This window comes from Danio rerio, chromosome 4 (genome assembly GCF_052040795.2).
Source record: "Danio rerio strain M-AB ecotype USA chromosome 4, GRCz13ab, whole genome shotgun sequence".
NCBI classification, from domain to species: Eukaryota; Metazoa; Chordata; class Actinopteri; order Cypriniformes; family Danionidae; genus Danio; species Danio rerio.
Window position 1 is genome coordinate 45,189,019 of NC_141024.2, and position 8,809 is coordinate 45,197,827.

The 8,809-nt window shown below is 34.5% G+C and overlaps 2 protein-coding genes across 2 annotated transcripts in view; both read right to left on the minus strand.

Moving 5' to 3' along the window:
* Nucleotides 1-5,409, minus strand: part of LOC137491214 (uncharacterized) — a 46,571-nt gene extending 41,162 nt beyond the window's left edge. The window contains exon 1 of the mRNA XM_088650559.1: nt 5,357-5,409. The gene's annotated coding sequence lies outside the window, so the exon portion shown is untranslated. The remainder of the gene's footprint in view (nt 1-5,356) is intronic.
* Nucleotides 1-8,809, minus strand: part of LOC103910934 (uncharacterized) — a 492,719-nt gene that overhangs the window by 235,310 nt on the left and 248,600 nt on the right. The gene's annotated exons all lie outside the window — the stretch shown is intronic.

Sequence of the window (8,809 nt, forward strand, 5' to 3'; positions counted from 1 at the left end):
ATGTTAACTAAACATTACTTTATTATGAACTAATGATGAGTTAATACATGCCAATCATGAATTAACTTTAACTACAGCATGAGTCACGAGTTCATGTGTGAATAACGGCTACCTTAATTGTTAGTACATGTTTATGCCTAATTTAACCATCATGTACTCATGATATCTTAATGTATAATTATATTGTGACTTTACTTTGAGGGTCACATCATCATTAATCCATTCTTAACTACTCATGAACTCCTTATGCACGTCCATCTAGTATGTTACACTGAATAACAATAGAAAAGTGTTCTGGCAGCATAAACATGAACAGGAATTCATGAGTAGTTAAGGATGAGTTAACAGTAATGTGCCCCTCCAAGTCATGACATAATTATACATTAACAACTTATGAGTTCACGTTAATTACTTTTAGCTTAAACTTAAATGTGAATTAATACATTAATCAACAGCATGTACTAACAAGTAATTAAGGTAGCTGTTATTTACACATGAACTTATGTGACTCATGTTGTAGTTTACGTTAGTTCATGATTACTGCATGCATTAGCTTATCATAAAATCATTCATTCGTTTTCTATTAGGCTAACTCCCTTTATTAATCTATGTTCGCCACAGTAGAATGAACCGCCAACTCATCTAGCATATGTTCTATGCAGCAGATGCCCTTCCAGCTGCAATCCATCTCTGGGAAACATCCATTCACACTCATTGACACTCATACACTACGAACAATTTAGCCTAATTTAACTGTATCGCATGTGTTTGGACTGTGGGGGAAACCAAAGCACCCGGAGGAAACCCAAGCGAACCCAGGGAGAACATGCACACAGAACTCCACACAGAAACACCAACTGACCCAGCCGAGGCTCAAACCAGCGACCTTCTTGCTGTGATTCAACAGCACTACTGTGCCACCACGTCGCCATCATGAATTATGAATTTATAATAAACTAATGTTTAGTTTGCATAATAATACATCATTATTAAAGTACTGTTATTGTAAAGTATTACCAAATCAATTATATAATATAAAACAGTATATAATTACAAATAAATATCATATAAATAAATGTATAAATTTATTATTTAATTTTATATATATATATATATATTCATTTTCAGATAATGATAACTCTTATAAAGACATATTTCTTTTATTCTTTTTTTTTTTTTTAATTATGCAGTGTCACATTTAGTTGGTTCTTATATGAAAGCAAGCAGCATGACTAGAACGCTATTAAAAGGATTTTCACTCCAGTGTGGTGATACATTAAAGTATTTAGAGGCCTAAAAACACCAATAATACACATGGCCACATCTTATAGTACACATATATCACACAGAATAATGGAAATATAAATACTTTGTGCATGATGTATTCAAATAACTGTAAATATGATTTGCTATCAAGCCATATAAAATGTGATAAAATGTGAATATCTGCAAAGTATATGAAATACAAGTTCATATTTAAATTATATATATATATATATATATATATATATATATATATATATATATATATATATATATATATATATATATATATATATATATATATATATATATTATAAATTTAGAAAAAATGGGCAACACGGTGGCGCAGTGGGTAGTACTGTCGCCTCACAGCAGGAAGATTACTGGTTTGAACCTCGGCTGGGTCAGTTGGTGTTTCTGTGTGAAGTTTGCATGCTTTATGAAAATGGTTTTATATTTTGTATCAAAATATTTTAGTGTCTTGTATTTTGTATTTTTTAAATACAGTAAAATACTTTGAAAGTCTACATAATGACATAAAATGCGGCCTCTGATTGATGTTTTCTCAGTTTTTTTCCCAGACTTGAGATCAGAACAGAAAATGTATTAAGAAGGTCATCAATGCTTGAAGTATTGATGGAAATTATGCTCATATAAAGAAAATAACAGACAAATGGCAGGGGTATATTTGAGAGCAAGGCAACAATCATTGAAAATGGTATACTGCACAATACCATGAAAAAATATAATATAATGGAAAAAAAAAACACCTAAAGACGGTGTACTGGAGTTCACCAAGGGGGTAAACGAAGACTTTAAGTTAAAGAAGAACTGAAAAAATCTTCAGATTGGTTCTTTCAAATGTCAGAATTTTGATCTGCAGGTGCACTTATATAGTTAATGAAGAGGAAAGATGTCAGTCTAAAGATAGCAAAGTGGCACAATACAGTATATGAGACACATATTTAATAATACTCCAGCCTATACAGACTTGTCAAAAACTCTAGACTCCAGACTTCGCAAAAACAGATAAGTCCATTTTTACAGATGTCATGTTTTATGTTTTGCATTTGTTACCTCTAAAACACAATTTTATGTGTAGGCCCTGCATATTGTGTTGTGCTCCACCCTGCTTTTCCACCCTGGTCTCTCACCAGCTCTCAGGTTAATTAGCTCCCAGCTGCTAATCATTATTATTCTGCCTGAATCAGAGTGGTTTGGCTTTAAATACAGCCCTCTGAAGCTAGAGAGCTGAGGAACACTTCTCCCCAGCTCTGAATAGGAATAGGAATAGGAATAGTAGCAGTAGCAGTAGCAATTAATTAATTAATTTTATATTTCTTATAATTTTATTGTTCACTTGTGGTTGTGATATTGGTCACTAGTGTTTTTGTAGTTGGATCAAGCCTTAAAGCCAAATAACCTTTATTGTACCATTATTGCGTTTCCGTTGCTATATAGTATTTTGTGTACTTTGAGATTTAGGTTCTAATTCCATATTATTTCACAAATATATTGTGTATATATATTTTTACAAATTCTTTGTTACACCTTTTAAACAAAAATAGACTTAAAGTAAACAATTTTAATAACCTCTTTATATAACACCCTTTTAAAATATAAGACTGTTAAGAGATTATGTAAATTTTACTGGCCACTCAATGGATGAAAACACAATGATGAGATCTAGTCTAACTCATTATCTGCAATACATGTTTTTTTTTTTTTAAAGAGATCATTTTCAAGACAGGACTTTCTGTATGTATTTTGTACAATTTTTTTTTTTAATGAAAGAGAAACACGAGTTTATAAATGCCTCATGTAGAGGTAAATGCGTTGACCGGTAAGCTGATTTAAACTTGCTCAAGCCCTGTTGCTGTCAAACATTGTTTACTTAATGTAGTCAGTGTAACGGTGACCAAATATGCTTATTTCGTGACGAAATTTCCTGCTCGCTTGTAAAAGTATATTGTGTATTTTAAAATAAAAGATATATAGAACTTTACTTTGATACATTTGTGGCTGCTGTATTTTGTAGTTTATATTGATACATGTAAAATTGATGGATTTGGGATTTTATTTTAAAATGTGGTTCAGTGTATTTTTGCCCATTCCTGCTCCCTGTGTTGGCTTGTTTCCTCTGGGTGCTCTGGTTTCCCCCACAAGTTCAAAGGTGAAGGTGTGTGTGTGTGTGTGTGTGTGTGTGTGTGTGTGTGTGTGTGTGTGTGTGTGTGTGTGTGTGTGTGTCTGTGTCCATTATAATCACAAATATGTACATGAATGTTCAATTATGTAAAACATTTTAACTATATCAGGTTTTATTATACAAAATATTTAGAGAATTGTTACACATTTAGATTGTTTTTTTTTTTTACCGCCTGTTGTTGTAATGTAATTTTTACAGAATTATTCAATCATAAATTTGAGTTATTAAATCATTATTTTGACTTTATCTTGTACTTTTGATTTAGTAAATCATAATTTTGGCTTTTTTTTTTTTTTTTTTTTACCTCAATCGTTTACACAAAGGAGTGTTTTGTCTTGGTGATTGGAGCTTCCAGTACAGAGACAAAAATATCTAGTGCAAAGTTCTGCAAACAAATATATATTACATGCATAAATATATATTATAAAGAAAACAGGATTGCTATAAAATGTTAGTCATACAATATGTAAATTATTTGCAGACATAAACCTCAGCAAGATAGGTTACTCTGCATTTAATAATTTGTGCTTAGTAATTTATGACATGTTGTATACAGTATGAGAATGTAGAATCTGCAGCCATTTCCTCTGACAAAAATTCAATTACTGTCTGGTTTGGATCGGCCACCAAATCAGACATAAGATTGCAGCGGACTGTCAGCACAGAGGATTATTTCTGTGCACCTGCCTGACCTTTCTACACATCTTTATCTCTATAGATCTTCATTATTAGATCAGTTGCTGCCTGTTTTTATAGTCATAAATATACACAACCCTTACTGTTTATGATTTTGTTACCAAAATGTTGTATTTACTTTATCCACTTATGTCATTCTGTTTTCTTGTGTTGATTTGTATTTATGTATCTGTGCTCCTGAGAAGAAAAAAAACATTTCTTGTGTGTTTGCACACCCTTGTCAAATAAATCTCATTCTGATTTCTCTGGACTCATTTTTCAAAGTAATCTCAGCAGCTGAATAACAAACATTATTATTATTATACATTATTATACCATCAAACATAACATTACAGAAGATGTCTGGCCTTTCATAATACAATACATGACATTATACATTTTTAAAAAAGCAGTTTGGAGAATGAATAAATGATAGCACTTTAAAAAATGAGACTAGTTTAAAAAAAACGTGTTAACACGTAAATTGCGTGTTAACACGTAAATGACGTGTTAACACGTACCAACGTGTTAACGCGTAAATGACGTGTTAACGCGTAAATTACGTGTTAACACGCAATTACGCGTTAACACGTTTGTTGCAGACGTTTTGGCCCCAACGGCCTTCCATACGAGTGAACGTTGCAGCGTCAAGTTATTGACCCATTCCGCACGCCATACCCGCCTCGCGATCGCGAGAGTTTTTTGGCGCACGTCAGCGTGACATCAGAGCGAGGCGAAGGCAAGGCGGACACATTTCTAACCGGCATGCATCTTGCGGTGATCACCGGTGATCGATTCTGCGCAGATTTTGGCCAAGTCAAACGAGCCTTTTGTTTTCAAGTCATACTTGCATGCTAATTCCGATCAAATATTCAAAGTAACATGGTAAACAATATATAGACTGCTAAATGAACGAATGTGTGAATATAAAACCAACTTTACCTCTTATCAGAAAAGTTTGAGAAACCCTGCTTTAAAACACTTATTACACTCTTTTCGGTTTCAAACAATAGCCCTCGGCTACTGATAATAAAATAGTACTACATTGTATAAAGGGTTTAAATATTATTGTCAAAAGCAGGTACATAACTTAGCATCGGATTAAAAAAAATCTGGAACTTTAATTAAATCGGGCTATGTATATGGCATTTCTGTGTGTTTGCCTCGTAAATATATAACAGGCTATATCCGTAAACATTTAAAAACACAAACCTTTCTCCAGTTGAATCACAGCGCTAAAGCGGCGCTGCCTGATGACGTCACACGTCACGACAAAATAAAAGTCTTTATTTTGTCGTGACGTGTGACGTCAAAATAAAAGTCTTTATTTTGTTTCGCTTTTTTGCCAATTACTGTTCCAGTCATGACTTATTGATACATTTCTCCCATGTTTTTTACTTTATACTATTTCTGCTCTCTCTCTCTCTCTCTCTCTCTCTCTCTCTCTCTATCTCAAATTCAAAGAGCTTTATTGGCATGACTGTAAAACAAATCACAATGTTGCCAAAGCAATAACAAAATACAGAACATTCATATAGATAAAAGAAATATAAGTAATAATAAACAAACACATATACATATCGTTATATTATACATATATGTTGTCACAATAAACAAGTTAATAAAAAAAAAGATTAGCATATAATAATAAATGGTAAGGACAGAGAGCTTTAATAACGGATAAGGGGGTTCAGCCTTTTTCTCTCATACGGTGGCATGAGGACACGTACTGTGCTGCTAGGTGGAGACACTTTTCATTTTCTCCCAAAATATAATGGAGTTTCTCCGTATTTGTGGCTTGCTGGAATTGTGGTAGAATCAGAGACACTTGTGTGAAGTAAGCTTCTCTGATGCTCTGATATTTGCTGCAGTGAGTGAGGAAATGCAGCTCATCCTCCACAACTTCAGCAGGGCAGTGTGGACAGTCTGAGCTCTGGGCTCCTCCAGCTGCGCTTGTGTCGGCCCGTCTCCACACTCAGACTGTGTCCACTCAGACGGTACCGGTTCAGCAGCTTTCTCTGACTGGGGCTCTTAATGTTGGTCAGATACGGGGCCAGTTCATAACCAGGTTTAATCTGGTTGAAGCACGCTAACTTTTTTATTTGTTGTATTTTATTTTGCCAATTGACTTCATAATCCTCCTGGGTAATCTTTTCTATTTCTTTAGTCTTTATATGTTGGGACAGGGTTTGTGAATTTAGTTGGTGTTTTTCCACCAGATAGTGCATGGGGTCGCTGGCCGGATGTGCATTTCTATATATGAGGGCTTGCTGATGGTAGCTCTCTGGGCTGGAGTCTGACAGATGGAGCCAGAACTTCCCTGCTCTCTTCTGAATTTCTGAGAGCAGAGGGAACCTGCCTAGTTCTGCTCTGCAACCAAGGCTGGGTGTGCTTCTGTAAACTCCGAGGATGCAAAACTCCAGATGAAAGATTTCAACTGGAGTTTTTTCCCAAGATTCATAGTTTAATTTAAATGTGGGTCCCCAGAGAGTCTCTCTCTCTCTCTCTCTCTCTCTCTCTCTCTCTCTCTCTCACACACACATTACACATTTTAGGTGCTTTTTTGGCATGACAAATAACTGTACATTTGTATTGCCAAAGCAGTGCAGCGTCGCTGTGTACAAACAAGACAGTGAAAAAAGGGCAGTAGTGCAAAAAAATATGGATATAAAATAGAAAACACAGAAATAAATAAAATAAAAATAGATTCATGAAATTAAAAATAAATTAATAAAAATAAAAAGATTAATAAAAAAGATTTAAAAATAGATTAGATTTCTCTCTCTCACACACACAAACACACACTTCAGTATTTAAAGTTGATCAAAAATTTTTAATCTAAACATTTTAAGACAATTTTGAGAAACTTTTTTTTAATCCAGTTCATGATGACTTGCATGTCTACAACACATTACTTCCTATTAATATCCGAGTCCAAATCTCATCCTCATAATTATGACCCCTTATTTTCTTTTCTATTTTTACAACTTCATAGGCCTATATAAGGTTTCTTATTGTTTCATATGAATTGTCGTTTCTTCTAAACTGTTCCACATTTCCTGCCATTCTTTAGCAGTTTCTTCAGTAAAATATTTAATTTACAGAAGCATTAAAGGGGTAGTTCACATAAAAATTACAATTCTGACATTTACTCATCTTCTACTTGTTCCAAACCTGTGTGAGTTTCTTCTGCTGAATGGAAATGAAGAGAATAGGCTACAGGGTCAAAAAGCAGCCACTATATGGTTCAACAGCGCCTACTTTGGGCATGGTTGCTTTTTTCAACATTTTCTGGCACTCAAAATGTTCTTGGAACTCGATTACAATTGAACCACTAAAGTCACTGTCAAAGTCAATGTTTTTGGTTCCTTTTCTGGACTTTGAGCATCTCGGGACTCTTGCTGTGTATGACAGATGAGGGAGCTCTCTGATTTCATCTAAAGTGTCTTCATTTGTGTTCTGAAGATGACCAAGTTCTCAGGGGATTAAAACAACAGGTAGAGGGACAATCGTTCTCGAGTGCCTAGTGTACACTATAACACACGCATTCCACCACTGCTGATATACAGCCACATTGCACTGCTTTTTTTATTTACTTATTTTTATTGCAATAACAACAGGCCATCACAACAAATAGAAATGCAAAAACTGATAGCACTGATACTCGTGATGATATTCCCAGGTAGGAGGCGACGTTCGCGCAACCTTGCACAACGTTCTTTGAAAGTTCCCTAAAGGTAATAAAAATCCAGAACCTTTACAGAACATTAGGGATGTTCTTAAAACGTTCTCTTTTAGTCATAAAATAACGTTACCAGTATGACTTAAGGAGGACGTTCTGTTTTGGCCATTCTATGGTTACATAATAACATTACAAAGAGAACCTTTGTAGGGATAGTTTACAGTTTAACCCAAAGAATGAACAGTCTGGTAGATGAAGAAAAGCCGGAGTCAGAGATTTAAATAAATAAATAAAGTTTACTGAAGATAGTTTGCAGTTTCATTCGCAGAAGCCAGCTTCAACACTCGCAATGAGTTCCTAGGCCGCTCTGCTTACAGTTTCAACAATCAAACAATTATACTCTTTACACAAGTCCAGAAAGGGTGGGATCCAGGTAAACAGTTCTCATTGGTTACAACAGAAATAGACAATTCTAAATACATGCGTCAAAGAAACATAGTATCTACTTCCAGATATGGATGGCCTAATGTGTGCATCAAAGAAAGCATTGTATCTGTCTCCAGATATGGATGGCGACCTGATGCCTAGAGGTGAGGTCGCCCTAAGTTATTAGAAGCTGATCTCCGACCTGTAAAAAGCTAAACCAGGGATAAGAAAAGAAACAAAATCTGCATTTTGTCATGGCATTGGAGTTTACATATCGGCCTGTTGTGTGTAATATGAATATAGCCAAGCCATTCACAGATATTGCCAGATAATCACTTTACCTCTACCATACTTTTAACAGATCATTTGTAATTCTGGCTGTCATCCTTTCTTGCATTGTCTTGAGCCATCACATTGCCAATTATATACTATATTGTTAGTAGCCTGGAGAGGTCAGTCATTCTGCTACATCAAATCACTTTCTACTTGATGTAAAATGCTCATTATAGAACATTATAATTTTATAATGTTAAGTTCTAATTCTGTAGTTATTTTGG